The sequence below is a fragment of the Narcine bancroftii genome, chromosome 6, assembly GCF_036971445.1.
Source record: "Narcine bancroftii isolate sNarBan1 chromosome 6, sNarBan1.hap1, whole genome shotgun sequence".
NCBI lineage: Eukaryota > Metazoa > Chordata > Chondrichthyes > Torpediniformes > Narcinidae > Narcine > Narcine bancroftii.
In genome coordinates this window covers 129,048,269-129,068,907 of record NC_091474.1, presented here as the reverse complement: position 1 = coordinate 129,068,907, position 20,639 = coordinate 129,048,269, and the positions used below count along the sequence as shown (strand labels likewise).

Below are 20,639 nucleotides of genomic sequence, written 5' to 3'. Positions count from 1 at the left end.
TGGAATAAAGCTCACCTTTGTTTTTACCTTTGTGCTGTGAAATCTAGTGTAGTTGACTATTCCTGCGTTTGTATACGTATGTCTGTACTTTGATGAGAAAATGAGTGATTATTCAAAGTAACACGTTCTCTTTCTCAAAACCTACAATCCTCAACTATGGTTCCATGTGACGATGGAACCCTGGAGCCCGGAAGATTACCTTCTGACTAGGAGACCTGCTGCGGTCAATACTGTTCCATTTCCTGCCAACTCCGTTTGTCTGATCGACTGCCATTTTGTCTTTTTGAGCTGCTTGGCATTCAATGTCTTCCTGCTAAATTTATTATGCAGGATGCATCCACAGTAACGATCTCCAGAATCAAGGCTAACCTTGAGACTGACAAGCTGCAGGATGCTAACACCACCAGGACCAGTGTCACAATGATTGTTATGATCCGTTACACTCACATCACTCAACTCTGCCCCACGCAGTGAGGCCACATAACTAGCAGCCAAAGCAGAAAACAGTGGGTAAGGGCAATCATTAAGCAGAGTGGGTGCTGCTGAGATACAAAACAGCAATGATAGATTCGAATTACATCACACTTTCATCTATTGGCTGATCACACCAAGCAGAACTGGGCATCAGGCATGTAAGGGAAGCATTGGGCCAACGATGAATAGATTTGGGCTAAACAGGTGAATGGAACTATCTTCCGTAGATGACTTAGTCAGTATAGCTAAGTTGGGATGAACACTCTGGTTCTATATCCCTACTGGGCTTGAAGTATTTATGGCCTGATTTTGCCCATACAAATTACACTGGCATTGCTTGTTCTTTGTTTGGCTACTGAATTGCACTAGAGATCAGTCATCATATTTGGATGGCACAGATGGTGTCACGGTTAGTGCAATGCCATCACCATGCCAATGCCCCGAGTTCAAGTCCAGCAGTGTCTATAAGGAGATGGTTTGTGTTCCCCATGTCTGCATGGGTTTCCAATGAATGTTCCAGTTTCCACCTGCTCTCCAAAAATGTATGGGATTTATGGGTTGATTGGTCTATTTGAGCAACATGGGCTCGTGAGGCAGACAGACCTGTTAGCATGCTGAATCAAGAATCACGGAGACTGGGCAAGGTGCTAAGTGCAGACTGACTGTTAAGCTGCCAGGATGTGAATTGTTGAAAAGCAAAGGAAAACTGAAGCTGTTGAAACAGAGTCCGTGAACCTCCATCAAACTCATGAAAGATCATTGATCCAAAAAATTTAAATCAACTTTTTTCTCTGCAGATGCTGCCTGGCTCCTGAGTATTCTCTTTGTCAACCAATTGCTCAAGCCGGCTGCCTTTTTCCTCAATTAATTTATTCAGTTTTGGGAATTGGGTGCCACTGGCAACACCAGTACTCATCATTCATCCTCTCTTCCAGTAGACGGGGGTGGTGAACTTTTGCAGTCCTTCTGGAGAAGGTGAGAAGGAGCTGCTGTAGTGTTTTTGAGCAGGTAGTTCCAGGAATTACATCCAGCAATGATATATATGAAGGGGTTCACTTGAACATCTCCACTAGGTCCCCCCTCCTGCTCTCCGCCCATAACCTCCCAACCCCCTCACATCAATGAACACATCCAACCTTCTCTTAAAATGACAAGGGACCCTGCCGCAACTATCTCTTCTGGAAGATCATTCCATTTTGCCAGCACTCTGAGTGAAAAAGCATCCTCTAATATTTCTCCTAAAGTTTTTCCCCTTTACCCTTAACTTATGCCCTCTTGTTCCAACCTCCCCTGCTCTCAGGGGAAAGAGTCTATTTACGTCTAGTCTATCTATTCCCTTCATAATTTTAAATACCTCTGTCAAATCCCCTCTCAGACGTCTACGTTCCAATGAATAAAGTCCCAATCTCCTTAATCTTTCTCCATAATCTAGATGCTGTAAAGCCATGTCAGCAGAGTGTACAGGTTTGAGGGGGAACCTGCAAGTGTATCTAACTCAGAATATCTCCTCACCAACCAGCATCGCTTTCTTATATCTAATGCTTGGTGATCCTCTCTTTTAATGACAACAGCTTTATCATCCGTGTATTTAATTTCTCCACCATGGATAGCCATTCCTTCCTGAACTAACCAAGTTCTCTTTCCAGACTCTTCTTTTGCACCAAAACCCATTTCTGCAAATAAGCTCCTTTTGTGAATCTCTTTGTGAGTCCTTTTATTTATCGAACTCCTTTCTAATTCTTAGGATTATCTTTTGCTGAGTGACCTCCCTCTCATGCACTTTAGTTTTATTATTGCATCACCTGCTTTTCTTAAGCATGGGCTGACTTCCCTGGATAGCACGCCATACAGAGTTTTCACTGTATCTCAGTATTCGTGATCATGAACAATTCAGTCCATGTTATCTCTGCCATCTCGCTCTCTGACTCTACCATCTGGTATTTGTCTAAAATATTTTGTCTGACGAAATCAGCATATCGAACATGAATCAGAAAAGGCATTTTGCATTTGAACCAAGGAAGAATCAAACATTCAGTTGTCTTCTCACAGCAGTGTCAACAAAACCCACCACTGATTCTTCAATGCCACTTGCCTGATTTAATTTAGTTTAATTTAGAGATGCAGCACTCTGGACTTGTTAGATTGGCTGCAGCATGGTGTAGCAGCAGCTGTCAGGTGCTCCTGCTTACTTTACATTTCTTCCACCTATTTGGTTCTTTATTTTACAACCAAAGTGTGGCATGCCAAATGCCTTTCCTTCCCTTTATCTATACTTGGATTACAATGGCTACAAGTAGTGCTAAATCAGGGGAGAAGGAAAAAGAGCCAACTAATCTAACTATGGAGGCTATTTTTGAGCTACTGGGTCAGCACAGAAAGTCATTAGCCAACGATTTTAAAGTTACCTTAAGTCAGATTGATGCTAAACTTGACTAAGTCTGGAGTTTAACCAAGGAACATTTATCATCTTTTGACTTCATTTTGATCAACTTTTGCGAGTGTGTTGATGAATTAGAAGATGTGTGCACCAGATTAAGTGACAGCAATTCGAAGCTAATGGCGAAAGACATTGACCTAGAAAGCAGGAGCAGACGACACAATCAATGTAATCTGGGCTTGGCAAAATCGACTGAAAGTGGGCAACATACAAAATCGTTTTTGGAGTTGCCTTGCATGGTTTTCCGCCAGAGATCGATAGAGCAAACTGCTTATTAATACCTAAGCCAACTCCGAAGCAGAGAACGCGCTCAGTCATTCTTTGGCTACATCAATATCAAATAAATGCTTTTCTGATTCATGAAGCTCATTGAAGAGGAAACTCGAATATAGTGGCCAGCAGATCAGGATTGTAGAGGATTACTGTCCCGAAGTTTTGAAACAGTGCGCCAAATACAAAGAAGTGATGCCAAAGTTCTACAAGCGTCGATCCAAGCCTTCCCTGTTTGTATCCCACACGCCTCCACGTTACACTTTCCAAGGGATATAAGAAGTGGCTGCGCTCAGTTGAAGAAGCTCAGAATCACCTAGATGGTCTCCCTACTACATCGTGCCCAGTGTGAATTTCTACTTGATATCTGAACCTGATTGACTATTATTACTTTTAATGTTTTAAACACTTGTTATATAGTTTTTGTTGGGAGAGGACTGGTTGCCTTTCTTTGCTTTGGCAACATTTTATGGGATAATAAACCCCCTTGGATGGTAGTCGTGCAAGTATTTTTCTTTGTATTACATTCACTGGGCTATTAAAATTTTATGACAATGCTGAGAATTATATATGTATTTTTCTCTCTAATAATGGTTTTTATTTCTACTTTATTATATACTTTTCAAACCCGCATGAGAAATTTTAAAAGAATTTTTTAATGTAGTTGTCATAGCAGAATTATGTATTGTTTGGAAGTGCGGGATATATTTACATCAATAAGAATGAAGTTAGAGATAACATGTCCAGCAGGAAGATTTGTTTGGGTGGAAAATAATTATTTTGAAGAACTTGCTGTTGATGTCTTTAGCAGCTGTCTCCTTTTGGGGTTGGAGGGAAGTGGGTAAAAGGGTGGGGAGAGGTTCTCAAGGTTGTTATGGATTTAGAAATCTGTACAAGTTTTTACCTTTTATGGTTTATTTTTAATTAATTACTAGTTTCAAACATTTGCTTCAAGCCTGACACCTGGAGTTTGGATATTATTTGTGCTAATAAACTTACATTATTAATTTTTAAAATTGATAATTTTATTAATTTCTTTAAGTGGAACATAAAAGGTTTTAACCATCCGGTTAAGAGAAACAAAGTGTTTTCACATATTAAACAACTTAAAGCCAAGACTGTATTTTTACAATAAATTCATATTTGTAGTTGTGATAATTCTTGCCTTATGACAAGGTAGAGAAGGCAGCATTTTTGTTCTTCTTTTCAGGCTAAGGCTGGGGTGGGGGGGTCCACAATTTTTATTAATCAAAATATTCCTTTTGTTCATCACTGTATCATATCAGATACAAATAGTTGTTATGTCATTGTTTGAGGGATATTGTATAATAAAATCGTAGTTTTTGCTAATGTTTATGCCCCTAATGTAGATGATGTGGGGGGTTTTTTGAACATTTTTTCTTCCCTATCAGACTTGAGATTATACTCTCTGGTGCTTGGTGGGGATTCTAATTGTTGGTTAGACCTTGCCTTGGATTGTTCATCTCCTAACTCTGCCATCATGAGTAAATCAGCCTCATTAATTCATTCCTTGTTATCAAATCATGGTGTTTCTCATATCTAGCATTTTCTCGATCCAAATAGGAGAGAGTATTCTTTCTTTTCACACATTCATCACACTTATTCGCAAATTGATTATTTTCTTATTGATGATCAATTGATCCCACTGACCCACTTTTGTGGTTATTAGCAGATAGTAATATCAGATCATGCCCCTGTCCTGGCCTCCCTCAAATAAAAAGACATTGGCATTTCAATTCCACTTTACTGTCAGATAATGACTTTGTGAAATTAATGGAGGAGCATATAACTTTTTTCTTTAGTACAAATACTTCATTGGAAACTTCCAGTTTGGTTGTTTGGGATGCTTTGAAAGATTTTTTCAGGGTGCAAAAGGAAGGCCAATAAAGAAAGATTAGAATTAAGTAAATCAAATTAAACAAATAGTTCATCAACATGCTCAAGTTAAAAATCCTGATTTATATAAAAAATGAATTTAATGTCAATCTAAATTTGATCTTTCAACATATCCGATTGCCAACATTTGAAGAGTAATGGTCAGTTTTATATTCATGATGACAAATCTGGTAAGCTTTCAGCTAATTAGTTGAGAAGTTTTGAAGCCAAGTGGCAAATTACAAAGTTTCCAATGGATGATGGTAACATTACTACAGATCACTCTAAGATAATTTTATTCACGATTTTATACTTCTGAATTAATATATGATAGCAGTTTGATGAAGAGTTTCCTGGGTTGCTTAAATATTCCCACTCTTTCTTTGGGTAACTAAACGAGATTAGATGAGCCTATATTGCAAGAGGAACTAACTGCTGCTATTTCTTCATTGCATTCTGGAAAATCTCCAGACCCAATGGGTTTCCTGTGGAGTTTTAAAAATAATTTTCTCAATTCCTTTCACCTCAATTAGGTTCTGTATTATCTGGTTAATTTAAGCGGAGTAATATCCCAGCATCATTTAATGAAGCGTGTATATCTCTCATATTAAAGAAGGGTAAAGATCCAACTGAGTGCTCCTCTTACAGGCCTTTTTGTTATTAAAAAATTAACATATATTCAAACCCATATATTTTAAGTATGGTTCCCACATTTTAATAAAAAAGAATAATTATTATGTAAATTATTATTTTTTTCTAAATAAATGCAAGATTTCAACTTATTGTGCCATCTTTGAATATTTATCTCTACATCATCCTTCCATGTTACCGCAATACATTTTCTAGCCACAGCTAGGAACAAGCGAATGAATGCAATTTGAAATTCATCCAATCCAAATCCCACTTTTAGATTCATCATAAATCCCAATAAGAAAAGGATCAACTAGTAACTGAATATTATACAAACGTTTTAAAAATTCTCTAATTTGCACTTAAAAACTTTGCACCTTTTCACAACACCAAACTGAATGTAAAAATGTTCCCTTTTCTGTCCTGCACCAAAAACATAAATCTGAATCCCTAAAACCATATTGTTTTAACTTTTCCGGTGTCAAATATAACTGATGTAAAAAAATTATAGTTAACTAAACTATACCTCACATTAATCAACCTAGTTACAGCATCTTCACACATCTTTACCCAATCTTCCTCTGATATAAAAAGTTGTAATTCCTTCTCCCATTTATCTTTTATTTTAAAAACACCAGGTCTGTTCATCTTTTCTTGCAGCAATGCATACATTTCTGATATAAAACTTTTTTTCATAGTTTCTAAAATCAACTTTTCAAACCTCATCAAATTATGAAGTTTAAATTCCTGACCCAAATTTTCTTTTAAAAAACCTCGCACTTGGTAATAAGCAAATATCGAATTCGCAGATATCCCAAATTTCCCTTGCAATTGGGCAAAAGAAAGAAAAACACCTTCCCAAAACAGTGTCCCACCATTCTAATACCCTTCAATTCCCAATCTTTTAAATATCAACTATCCATCGAAAATGAAATAATCCTATTCCGATAAATAAAGGTCTGAGGAGTAATTTTACCCTTAGTTCCAATCATATGACCTCTTATACCAAATTTCCAATAAATATTTAAGTACAGGTACGTTATAAGTCTTTTAAAAATTTGGTCTCCATTTATATAAAAATTAATTAGCATTACTCTCTGATATCTGTGATAATTCAACTTTAGCCCATACTGGAATTTGTTCAATAACTGACATTCTATTAATAAATTTCAATTGTGCTGCTTCATAATAATTTTGAAAATTTGGTAACTGCAAGCCTCCTAAAGCATATTTTCAAGTCAACTTTTGCAAAGGGACTCTAGATAATTTATTTTTCCATAAAAACAAATGAACTGAAGCATTTAATTCCTTTAAAAAAGCCTTTGGTAAAGAACAGGGAATAGATTGAAAAAGATATCGTATATGGGGGAAATATATTAATTTTAATACAATTCACCTGTCCCATTAAAGTCAAAGCTAAATCCTTCCACTTCTTTAAATCTGTCTTAATTTTTTTCAATAACAGTATACAATTGATACAACTGTCGATACTCCACATTTACTATCACTCCCAAATGAAATTGAATAATCTGTTTAAAATGTGAGTAATCTTCATTTGACATTGGTAATAATTCACTCTTATCCCAATTAACTTTATATCCAGACATTTTTCCATATTGTTCCAAACATTTCTGCAAATGTACTAAAGATTCTTTAGGATTTGTTAAATATATTAACACATCATCAGCAAATAAATTAATTGTATATTCTAATTCTCCTACTCTTATACCTTTAATATTGATATTCTGTCTAATAAATTGAGCCAGTAGTTCAATAACCAAAGCAAATAATTCTGGAGATAATGCGCAACCTTGTCTAATTGATCTTGATAATTTAAATGATGATGTAATTTGGGGAGTGGCAAGATGGTGTAGGACAAAGACGTGGGAAATCACCTCTCCCTCACTGGACTGTATAAACCACGAAATTAATGGACTGAATAAAAGTGTGAATAATTGGAAGTTACTGTGAAGTCTGGTCAAGGGTGGGGGAGGAGGATGACCCGGCTATTAACCACACCCATTTCATAGAGGGGGATACTGCTTTAGCAGTTTTTTGGGGGGGATATTTTTGTTTTAGTTTAGTTTTTAGGGTTTTTTAAGGTTTTTTTTTAATATATATATATTTATAAAGGAGGGGTTTTTTGGAGCCTTTATTTTAACATTGTACTTTTGGTGTTGCATGCCTGGACTGTAGTTGTTAATTTGAATTTTGAATCGAATTTGAATTTTGCAACTTTTAATGTTAAAGATTTGAACAATCTGATAAAAAAGGAAGCGTGTGTTGGCTTATATTAAGAAAATGAAAGTGGATGTACCTTTTTTACAAGAAACTCATTTAAATAAAAAAGAACATTTAAAATTAAAAAGGGACTGGGTTGGACAGGTTATTGCATCTTCTTTTAATTCTAATTAAGTTGTTTATACAATTGAATGAGAATTCAGTACAAAGTAAATTTACATTATGGGATGCATTGAAAGCATATTTAAAGGGACAAATTATTAGTTATACGACTAAACAAGAAGAAATATTTGCCAGATAGTCATAAACTTGAGGAGGAGATTAAAGTATTGGAAAAGGACTTGCAGAGATACGTGACAGAAGATAAGAAGATATGGTTATCTAATTTGATATTGCGTGATAATACTTTACAGACATATCATTATGAGAAGTTAACTCAAATATCTAAACAAAATGATATTATGAGTTGGGAGAAAGAGCTCATAAAATATTAGCTTAGCAATTGAAAACAGAGCAGATTTGTAGGACGATAAATGCGGTAAGGAGAGATCCAAGGGTTACTTATAAACCTTAGGAGATCATGATGAATTTTGTTCTTTTTATCAGGATTTATATACTTCAGAGTTTGAACAAGATACTGACCGAGTAGAATCATTTTTGGCTGGGCTAGATTTTCCATTTTTGAATAATTTAGATGCTCGGGAATTAGATTCCCTATTTATTGATTTGGAAATTAAAGAGGTATTACAAACTATACCTAATGGAAAATTACCCAGAGAAGATGGATTTAGTTTGGAGTTTTATAAGGAATTTTACGATTTATTACTTGCAGTATTTCGGTAAGTATTAACACAAGCTTCTGAAACTTCTTTTCCGGAATCTTTTTCTCGAGCTTTGATTACAGTTATTCCAAAAAAAGATAGAGATCCTCTGAAAGTCGCATCATATAGACCGATTTCTTTGTTAAATGTAGATTATAAAATTGTGACTAAAGTGTTGGCAAACAGAATTGCAAAATATTTGCCACAACTGATTCATGTAGATCAAGCAGGCTTTATTAAAAATCATTATTCAGCTGATAATATTGTTAAATTAGTTACATTAATTGATGCATCTAAAAATAACATAACTTACCTTTAATAGCGGCCTTGGATGCTGAAAAGGCTTTTGATCGAGTTGAGTGGCATTTTTTGTTTAAAGTAGTGGAACATTTGAGGTTTGGTACATTCTTTATTGGTTGGGTAAAAGCTTTATATAATAATTCTTCAACTAGACTGATGCAAATGTTGTTGATATATTTTTTTAGTTTACAACTTTCTCACAAAGGTTTAATATCCATTATCTATGATAAGTTGATGAGTTTGAGACATGCCCTGCTATTTAAAATGTAAAATGCCTGGGAACAGAATTTAACCCTTTCAATATCTGACGAGGTTTGAGATTCAATTTTTAAGTTGGTTAATTACACATCCTTCTGTGCCTGACATTGTTTGTTACAATTTAAAGTTGTCCATACGGCACACATGTCTAAAGTTAAATGATCTTGTATCTCTTCAGAAATAAATTCTTGTTGTGATAAATATAAGAGGAGAGGCTTCTTTAATCCATATGTTCTGGATGTATCCTAGCCTTGAAAAATACTGGAGGGATGTGTTTCAAACTTTAATCCTTAATGTAAATCTAGAACCTAATCCTTTGGATGGTTTTTTCGGTACAACTGGAGAGGATGATGTTCTTTTAACTCCAATCAAATGTCTTTTGCCTTTCTTTTGGCCAGACATGCGATACTGATGAGATGGACTGATGCTGCCCTGCCCATCCATGCTCAGTGGCTAAGAGACATTATGTTCTGCTTAGATTTAGAAAAGATTTGTTACTCAATTAATAACTCAAACATAAGGTTTCAAATGTTTAGGGGGCCATTCCTGAATTATTTTCACAACCTTTACACATTGTAGAAATCCCAAATTTCAGTACTCCAGGAATGAAGTACTTTTATTTTAGCCCTACAACGTTGGTATGGGGTTGGACCACTGGTTCTGCCAGTGGCCCTTGAGCCTGTGCCACCCAAATAAACCAATGTGACCATATCATCATTCACTCCTCTATTCTCATATTCTCATTCCCCCCCCCCCCACCCCGAGGCTGAGCTTGTCCTAACTGAGACCCTTTCAAATCTGAAAGCATGCTCTGGGCTTTGGCCCAGCTGGGGTTATGTCAAGCTATACATGGGTGTTACTGCTCTGCAGCTTCATCATTCTGACATGCTCACTTGTTTACTCTCCAGACTGAATAATATTAGACAATTCTAATAAATCTCCCCTGAATCATTTTGGAATAGGTTTTATTTTCCAGTCATAATGGGGGAGTACATTTCAATTAAATGGATGACCCTGTTGTAAAATTAATATGCGAATGTTTATGACAAGAAGAATATAAATTTGGATAAAAATAGATTGAGATGATTGAAGGAAAAGAACTGTGTGTAATAAGAGTGCTAGTGATAATCCTAGCCACAAGAGGGAGTTGGAGACAGTTCTTGCAGCAAGGAGTAGATTCAAAATGGATGCCTCCACGAGGACATCCTATAATTGTTATAAAAGAACCCAAGTTTCATTATCACAGTAAAAAAATCTCACAGTGCAGGAGAGGAAAGTGCCTTGAATTGAATTATCTTTTGTCACATGCATCAAGACAGAGTATAAAGCTTTGTTTGGAATCCTATCCAGGCAACCCATATGGCAGGTAATGTAATAATAAACAATTAATAATCAAACAAAAATGTAAGGTGTAGTGTTACAATGGCAGGCTAAGGAGAAAAGTACCATTTAAATAGTGTAAGGGAGTCATTGATTACCAATGAGAGGTCCATTCAAGAGTCAGATAACAGCAGGAAAGAAGCTGTCCTTGAACCTGGAGGTTTGTGATTTCTTGCTCATGTAACTTCTGTCCGACAGAAGGGAGGAGAACAGAGAGTGACTGAGGTGGGATGGATCCGTTAATACATTGGCACTTTGTCCAAGGCAGCGGGAAGTGCAGAAGCAATCGATGGTTAGGAGGCTGGTTTACGTGATGGCATGAGCTGCGTTCACAACTCCCTGACATTTTCTTGTGGTCTTGGGCAGAGCAGTTCCTGTACCAAGCCATGATGTGGCCTGACAAGATCAACATTGATATTGCTATTGTGCTCTCATTGTGACATTAAGTAGATTGAGTGTATGATTATCCCACCAACAATCTACCCAGTTGTGTGAAACTACACAGATGCCTCAGTCACACTCTCCATGGGATCAGTGTCACCTGCTGGCACTATGGACATTTTTCATCGCATGGCTGGTTCGGGAATACACTGATCGCTCAGACATTATGGAAATGATAAATGCAACTAGAATTGGAGAAGGGTGGCAAATTGCTTTAAAACTCATCAGCATGGAAAAAAAAAGCAGGGAGCAGGGTTGTAAATGGGTGACAGGGTTTCTACAGATCCTGTTCATCATTGAGGTGGGTGGAGTGGTGGAGGGAGCAGTGTCCACATTTGCCACCAATGTTAAAAGAGGAAACATGAAAAATAACCTGAGACTGAGGAGGGCAGGAAGCCCTCAGGAAGAGATCAAGTTGGATCATCTATGTGGTCCTACACCCTGAAGAACATTTTTGCCTTGTTTTGCATCGCATCAGTCAAGTACAACCTAGCAAAACAGCATTCTCCGGTCCTCGGTGCAAAACACCCAGACACAACCAGACATAACACACATCCAGACAAATAATGCAGGACAAGTGTTTTGCCTATACAAATAAATAAATAAATATTGCTTCACGAATATAAGAGTTGTAGATGGTTAGTGTGAGCAGTTCCTTTAGTCGTTCATCATCCTCACTGCCCTTGGGAAGAAGCTGTTCCTCAGCCTGATGGTGCTGGCTCTGATATTCCTGTATTTCTTCCCCGATGGGAGCATTTGAAATATGCTGTGTGCAGGTGGAAGGGGTTCACAATGATTTTGCGTGCCCTCTTCAGAAAACATTCCTGGTACATCACATCCATGGTGGGGTGGGGGAGGGGGGGAGGAGGGAGACTCCAGTGAGCTTCTCTGCTCTCTTGTGGTCCTGTGGATTGACCTCCAATCCATTTCTCTGCTGCAACTACCATACTGTGATGCAGCTAGCCAGGGCACTCAATAGAGCTCCTATAGAAGTTTGACATAATGATGGATGGTAGCCTTGCCTGCTTCAGTCTTCTCAGGAAGTGCAGTCGCTGTTGCACCTTCCTGACAAGTGAGGAGATGTTGAGTGTCCACGATTGGTCACTAGTTAATTGAACTCCAAGGAACTTGGTGTTCTCTGATCTCTACTACAGAGTTGATGATGAGTAGTGGTCATTCCTGCTCATCTAGGCTGAATACATGCCTTTGTCAGGTCAGATTTCCAGGTGGGATGGGCCCGGTTTCTCGTGAGCATTCAGACGCCAGAGAAGTTTGCCCATTGTTTCACAGAGCGTTTGTGAATGTGGCCATCACAGGCAAGGTTACTACCAGCCACCCATCCTTATTTGCCTCCAAACATCTTGGCCCATCAGCTATTTCAGAGAGTAGTTGAGGCTCATCTCTGCTTCTGGAGTCAGATGCACTAAAAACACTTGATCTTGAATTGATCTTGGTCACCTGTCCTGAGATGCAGTGAAAAGCTTTGTTTCATGCAGCTATCCATGCAGCTCGCTAAAGGCCGCTACCCTCTGCCACTGTTAGGAATCCACCAAAGAAATGTTCATGGAAAGCAGGAACAAGATTAATCATGACAAATTTAGCATTTAACTTTAACGGGCAAATCAAACTTGAAATAAAAGCTACCAGTGGCTTCCTGCTGGAAATAGGGCAGGAATTCCTAAATTTCTTGATGGGCATGCATGAAGCAAATGGGGTTTTCAATCACCACTACTTGGCCTTGTTTTAATTTCTTGCCAAGCTTACTGAACTGAGGTTGAAGTTCTCCCACTCTAGAGCTTAGAGTTCCAGATAATCAAGGTGTGTTTCCGAATTACTCCAATAAATCTAAACCACCCCTCAAGCTTCGTGAGACGAGAAGAAAATATACACATTGCAAAACAATGTAGCATTTATCTTTTATGACTGGTTATTGTCATTGAGAAACTATTGCAATCCTTCACAATTTCTGTTGCTGGATAGCAGCAGTTAATTAAGAACAGGGAGCTCAACAGGAGCCTGTACAGGTAATTGTAAGTTGAGCTGATGAAAACCCACTGTCACTTCAAAGAGTGGTGGATGCAGAATTGTTAAGATGAAAAATGAATGTAGCACGTAAGAAATAAAAAAAATTACTGAGCAACAAAAGCTACTATATGCTTGAGGGAACCACTGAATAATGTGCTGTCACTTTGCCTTAATATCAGGCAGAAAATATTTGAATTTGAAATGCAGCTGAGCAGACCAGGATGCTGGGTGTGTTGTACGGTTCACACAAAATTATATAATTTTGAAGCTAACACTGGCCTTTAAAACCTTCTCTTTCTCTCATTTGATCTTATTAGGTCCCAACCTAAATGAAACATTACTTATGAATAAAGACTTTTCAGGGTGCTACTTGATCAGTTATGCAACGAGTAAGTCAGGCTGAGCTTCTCTGTGCAGACTTGTGAAGTTTGGTTGTTAATATTTTAAGAGCAAGGTGTTTTGTTGTGTGGAGACACCCTTCACGTGAACCTGCACGGGAAGTTATTTTTAAGCATCTGAATTTAATGCAGCATATCAATGATCAGAGTATTAAAATAAATTTGAGAGCCCATAACAACAACAAACAGTCTGGCACAGACTGACTTCTTGTGCTAAATTATGTGAATTCTTACACTTCAGCTGAAGGTGTATCATGGAAATATTGCTTGGACTGTCATATCGCTGAGAGTCAAAATGGGAAGAGGGGGATAACCGTTGCATGGCAGGTGGTTGAATTAATATCCAATTCACAAAGTTAGCACAGCCCGAGTGAATATTGTACTGGGACATATTAGTCCAGGAGAAAGATGATAAATGTTTTGTCTTCACCCATTAATATGGGGATTATTATCAGTAACCGAGTAACCTGGGGAAAACGCCGTGGAAAGTTGAGAGGCAGAAGGAGTGGACAGAGATGTGTATGAAGGTGGCTGATTGGACCAGTCTGGGCTTGTAAGTTCTTCTCACATCGATGATAGAGGTGTAGGGATGCCGAGGCATCATAAGACCATAAAATGTACAGTAGGAGTAGAATTAGGCCATTTGGCCTGTCGAGTCTGCTATGCCATTCCATCATTATCTGATCCATTCACCCACTTGGCCCCACTCCCCTGCCTTCCCCTTAATGCCTTAATTACACCCGATGACTTGGCCTCCACAACCGCCCGAGGTAGCAAAATCCAGAGGTTCATCATTCTAGCTAAGGAAATTCCTCCACACCTCTGTTTTAAATGGGCACCCTTAAATCCTGTAGTTGTTCCCTCATTTCCTAGAGCCCCCCCCCCCAACCAGGGGAAACAACTTTGCCACATCACATCACATCTGTAGAAACCCTGTCACCCATTTACAACCCTGTCTAGGCCTTTCAACATTCAAAATGCTTTTTTGAGGAAACCCCCCCCCCCCCCCACCCCAATTCTGTTGAACTCCAAGGAGTACAGTGCAAGAGCCATCAAATGTTCCTTGTATACCAGCCCTGTAATTCCAGGGATCAGTGGTTCTTGATTTTGGAGATTCTCTTTTCCCCTTGGCTTCTTCCGTTCTCACTCCCACACATGAATGAACACAGCTTTTGATATAGATACACAGAACAGAACCAGAATTGAAACTTCTGATGAGCTTAGTGGGTCAGGCATGGACGGAAATGGTCAGTCAGCTTTTCGAGTTGGGAAATGGTACAGTGATGGACCATATCTGTCGATGGATGCCGCCTGACCCGCTGAGCTCCTCCAATAATTCTTTGCCTGCTCAAGATTCCAGTATCTGCATCTTTTGTGTTTCACTCTTGAAATGTTGATCACATACTGAGACAATGAGAACTTTTGTTGTGGGTGCTACCCAGGCAAATCATCTCATAGAGCAGGCAGTGCAATAATAAACAAAATTGCAGAGTGTTACAGTATATCAAAGAATACAGGGAATAGTATTGCACAAACGAAGTGCAGAGTATGGAGAAAAGTGCAGTTAAACAGTGCAAGAGGCATATTCTTTTAACAATGAGCGATTCATGTAACAGTGTGATAACATTGATAACAGCAGGAAAGAATCTGCCCTTGAATCTGGAGGGCCTATGTTTTCAAGGTCATGTACCTTCTGCCCAACAAACGAGGGGGAGAAGAGAGCGTGACCAGGGTGGGACAGACCAATGTTTGTCCTTCTTTCGGATGCCTGTCAGGGATGAAACCCTTTGGGGATTTCCTAAGAGAGCCTTTGAATCTCTTACTCTGTCTGCCACATGCGCTCAGCTGGCTCCAACATAAGCAGATCGAGCGAGCCCACTCACCCTAGTCACATGGGCCAAAGGAGGAGCGGAAAGTGCCTTCCCTGGTTGAGCGTGGGGAGCGCTCTGTCACACAGCCGCAAGCCGTGTGGCGTGGCGGGGATCAGCTGCGGCCTGCACTGGTCAGAGGCAGAGAATCCATCAGTAAGCATGACTTCAAACCCAGCAAGCAAAGCGGTTGAGGCAGATGTGTGAGGGTTTATTTGAAGTCACAAATCTCAGCAGGGGCAAATAGTTCAGGTTTGTATAGGCCCATAAAATTGTGAAGGTTGTAGGCATTCCAAGAAGAAGTCATTAACTCCTTGGAAGTTCAGGGCATTGAGGGCTAGAATTTCCCTACTGCATAACTCTCCATATTTCTCTGTTCCATGTACACCTATCTAATAATCTCATAAAATATCCCATTGTACCTGCCTCCACCACCGTTGCCTGCAGTATGTCCAATGCACCCACCACTCTCTGCGTGAAGAACTTACCTCTTACATCCCCTGAACTTAGTTCCAAACACTTTAAAACCATGTCCTTGGTGTTAGCCATTTTAGCCCTGGGGAAAAGCCTCTGGCCATCCACATGATCAGTGCCTCTATCATATCTGCAGCTCTTCGATATATTTTTGCACTGCCTTGATTTCCTTCCGTGCAGGGCAGAATGGTTCTGTTGATTCCTGTGATGAGGAGTTGAAGAGAGATTCAGAAAAAGGATCGCACGGAGTGTGTATAGTCGCAGTATGAACTGTGTATGGGATCCAGCAGCAGATGTGCGCTAATTCGCTGGTATTTAATCTGGGGTCACTGGTCTGTGGTCCTTGTTGTGCTGGACCAGGATCAAGCTCTCTCGGAACCCATTCATTTCCAAGAAGAAAGAAAAGTTACGTTACTAAAATTGCTTGTGTTTGCTTGAAAGTTTTTAATTGTTTAAAAGTGCCTTACAAGGCTTTTTATGTGATTTTATTTCTAGGTGATTCTTTACTTATCTTGAATGACATTTGGAAGTACTAAAGCAACAAATGATGTAAAGCTGGCCTCATGGATTTGACTCTCTGTCAAAGTTTACTCCGCAGTGTTTTTGGTGAGGCTTGCTCTGTAAACCCAATATATTGCACGGCACAAGGTACTGAGTAAGGAGAGGATTATATTCCAGTGGTTGATGGGCCCATCCACATTATCCAGATTGTCATCTGAATGCTGCCCCTTTAGGCTGGGAACTGGTTATCCCAAGTGGCAGTCCATGAAACCTGCCTGTCCAGGAGTGAGAGAGAAAAAAAGAGAATTTAAACTGACTTTCGCAAACGACTGCCAAGCATCACACCGTGCAAAGAAAGTTAGTATAAAATAGCTGTTGTCAAAAGTTAGATCACTCATCAATTTTAAATGAACATCATTTAAATATTATGAGTGAGAGAAGAGATTTTTGTGGGAGAGGTCGAGAAGGAAAGAGCTCCATTAAAAAATGAGTGGCAGTACAGTATTGACATAATGGGTGATTGGCCTTCAACATGTGGATCTGGATTTCTACAGTGGTTGGTGCCTCCATTTGGGCACTCGAGCAGAGATACTCTTTCTACTTGAATCAGAATTCTTCATCAAAGGTTAGAAAATATCCCACCCGAGCAAAGCTAGGCCAATGTGTTCTCCACAGACTCTTTGCAGGATTCAGGGTCTGACAACAGATTTATGCAAGGGATCCCCGTGATGGACTGGTCCTAAATAGCTGGCTTTTACACACACACACCCACTGGTTAAAAAATTCCAGCAAGTCTGGACATAAGTAAGCACTTAAGAAATATGTATTAGCTTGCAGGTGCTGAAATCCAGAGCAAAAAACTGACCGTTGGGTGAAGCCTGGGCCACACAGTATCCATGGAAGGAAATGGACGGCTGATCCATTAAACTAGGGGTTCCCAACCTTTTTGTTCCTCTGTACCCCTTGGGCATCTTTATAGGTTCCCGTGTACCCCTAATAAATAAGGATAAAAAAACACGACATTGTACAATCTGACTGCAGATTACAACACCATGTATTGTACAGTAGTGGTTATTCTCTCAGACCCAATTTACCCCCTGAAAAGTGCAAATGTACCACTGAGGGTACATGTACCCCAGGTTGCGAACGCCTGCATTAAACAGTACTCGGGCCTATTCTACCATTCATCTGGATCATGGCTCATCCAGTGCCTTGTTTACTTTCCTACCCCATTCCCATGCCGGGTTTAAACAACCATCAACATATCCCCATTCTGCTGGAAGGGCCGGGAGCCATCTGGTCATGCTCTAACTTTGTAGGGAGAATCCTGGATCCAGGGAAATGAGTTTGAATCCCACCAGAGTCTCTGCAAAGGAGTTGTGGGTGTGGGCTAAAAGAAGACATGAGATTGATTTGGCAGACAGTAGGCCCTTTCATATAGTGAAAAAGCCTGACTGTAAAGGCGGAGATTCCCCGCCCTTATGTCGGGAGACTTACCTCTATGAATACGCTGTGGCCGGCTCCAAGGCGCGGACTGCAATCCCTCTTAGGGAAGGATAATCGGCGAAGCGCTGTGCTCCACCTCATCACGTGAATGTACAGCTGCTGCAAGCAGCTGGTTAGGGGAAGGCTGATGACATGTTGACACTGAGCCAGCAACCCATCTCCCCTTTCTTTCCCACCCACTCACCCCTCTCCCTCCATGCTGACCCCCTCAGGGCAGGGGTGGCTGGCGGGAGCTGTCGGGGCAGAAGCTGTCAGGGCAGGGGGCTGGCAGGAGCTGTCAGGGTGGGGCCGTCAGTAAGACCGTCAGGTCAGGGGCGGTCGACAGGAGCTGTTAGGTCGAGGCAGTTGGCGGGAACCGTCAGGGCAGGGTCAGTCAGTGGGATCCATCAGATCAGAGGCGGTCAGCGGGATCCGTCAGGATGGGGTGACTGGTGGCGGTCATCAGGGCAGGGGCAGTCACTGGGGGCTGTCAGGTTGGGGCAATTGGCGGGAGCTGTCAGGTCGGGATTGTCGGTGGGAGCTATCAGGGCAGGGGTGGCTGGCGGGGATGGACAGTCCAGGCTGTTACAGCCCCACCAGCTCCTGCAGCACCTCACCGGGCACTACAAGGCGCCACTCGACATGAATGTAACACTGGAGTAGCCTTTTAGGGCTGCTCCATGAAGTGTAAGTTTATGTTTTCCCTCCGTGCTTGTAGTTGGCCTCCAGGGGGAGGCCTGGCATAAAAGGACCTTATGTGAAGAAAAATCCTAAGGGTTTTACAGGTATATTAAGATCAAAATGATAGTAAGGGACATAATTGGTCCCTTGAAGATCAGAGTGGTCGCCTCTGTATGGAGCCAAAAGAGATGAGGTGATCTTAATTTTTTTCATAAGAATTTCCTCAGGAAATGGGCACAGAGTCGTGGGAAGAAAAGAAAACAAGGAGTGAGGTCATGGAACCTGTACAGATTAAAGAGGAGGAGGTGTTTGCTGTCTTAAATCCCCAGGGTCTGACAAAATATTCACTCAGACCTTGAGGGAGGCTAATGTAGAAATTGCAGGGGCTCTGGCAGAAATATTCAAAATGGCCTCAGCCATGGCTGTGGTGCTGGAGGATTGGAGGGTAGGTTATGTTGTTTCATTGTTCAAAAAGGCTCCAAAGTAACCCTGGAAATTATAGGCCATTGAGTATAGGTTGAGTATCCCTTATCCAAAATGCTCCAAAATCCAAAACTTTGAACACCAACATGACACCACAAATGGAAAATTCCACACCTGACCTCAATTGCCCTCGTTGGGGCTCTGATGTTCTGTGGGCGCTGGTTTGTTGCCAACCATCGTCACCGCTAGACCTACATGCATTAATCACTGTGTTTTTGCTTATTCTCTAATCTGTGATAAAAAGGTATTAATGAAAATGTCAAAAAGGCTGAAGATACCCCTGTGGGTAACAGTGATAAGGAAAAGAGGAAGCATTTATAGCACAGAAAATCATGCTGTTGGAAAACTGGTCAGTGGTTTAAGTGTGAAACGTCTTAGAGCAGAGTATGGTGTTGAAATGACCACCATCTGTGCCCTGAAGAAACAAGTTCTATGCTGAAAGTTATGAGTAGAAGTTAATGAAAGATAGAAAAGCACTGCATAAAGCTAAAAGTGAAGATCTCGATCGTGCATTGATGGAGTGGATCCGACAGCGATGCAGTGAACACCTGCCACTTAATGGTTTGCTGATCATGAAGCAAACAGAGCTCTATTATGATGAACTGAAAATTGCAGGGAACTGTGAATATTCAAAAGGCTGGTTGAATAAATTTAAGAAAAGATGCAGCTTTAAATCGTTAAAGATTTGTGATGATAAAGCATCTGCTGATAACGAAGCAGCAGAGAACTATATTGACAAGTGCATTATTCCCAGATTTGAAAAAATCCAAAATATGAAACACGTCTGGTCCCATGCAATTCGGATAAGGGGTACTTGACCTGCAGTAGTTAAATTATTGGAAAGTGTTCTAAGAGATCAGATATACAATTACTTGGATAGCCAGAAACTGATTAGGGATATTCAACATGGCTTGTGTGTGATAGGTCATGTTTAACCAATCTTAGAGAGTTTTTGAGGAGGTTACCAGAAAGGTTGATGAAGGAAAGGCTGTTGATGTTGTCTACGTGGACCTTAGTAAGGCCTTTGACAATGTTCCACATGGGAGGTTAGTCAGAAAGGTTCAAATGCTAGGTATTCATGATGAAGTAGTGAACTGAACTGGAGGCCTGTGACTAGTGGTGTGCCTCAGGAATCATTGTTGTTTGTCATCTATATCAGTGATCTGGATGATAATGTGATAAATTGGATCAGCAAGTTTGCAGATGACACTAAGATTGGAGGTGTGGGACAGTAAAGAAGGTTTTCAGCAAGAAAAATGGGCTGAAAATTTCAGATGAAATTTAATGCAGACAAGTGTGAGGTGCTGTATTTTGGAAGGACAAACCAAGAAAGAATATCCATGGTAAATAGAAGGGCACTGAGGAGTAAGGGGAAACAGAGGGATCTGGGAATACAGAATCATAAGTCACTGAAAGTGGTGTCACATGTGGATAGGGTTATAAAAAGAGCTTTTGGCATATTGGCCTTCATAAATCAAAATATTGAGTATAGGAGTTGGGATGTTATGGTAAAGACATTGTTGAGACCAAATTTGGAGTATTATGTGCAGTTTTGGTCACCTGACTACAGGAAAGT

The 20,639-nt window shown here is 40.1% G+C and overlaps 1 protein-coding gene and 1 long non-coding RNA gene across 6 annotated transcripts in view; one reads left to right on the top strand and one right to left on the bottom strand.

Annotated features, from left to right (window-relative positions):
• The window catches only part of LOC138736482 (uncharacterized), a 58,819-nt gene extending 58,419 nt beyond the window's left edge, over positions 1-400 (bottom strand). For both annotated transcript variants that reach the window (XR_011340306.1, XR_011340305.1), the window contains exon 1: positions 200-400. This is a non-coding gene — a long non-coding RNA (uncharacterized lncRNA). The remainder of the gene's footprint in view (positions 1-199) is intronic.
• Positions 1-16,467, top strand: part of khdrbs2 (KH domain containing, RNA binding, signal transduction associated 2) — a 513,661-nt gene extending 497,194 nt beyond the window's left edge. For all 4 annotated transcript variants that reach the window (XM_069886092.1, XM_069886090.1, XM_069886094.1 and 1 more), the window contains exon 13: positions 16,409-16,467. The gene's annotated coding sequence lies outside the window, so the exon portion shown is untranslated. The remainder of the gene's footprint in view (positions 1-16,408) is intronic.
• The last annotated feature ends 4,172 nt before the right edge of the window (positions 16,468-20,639 follow it).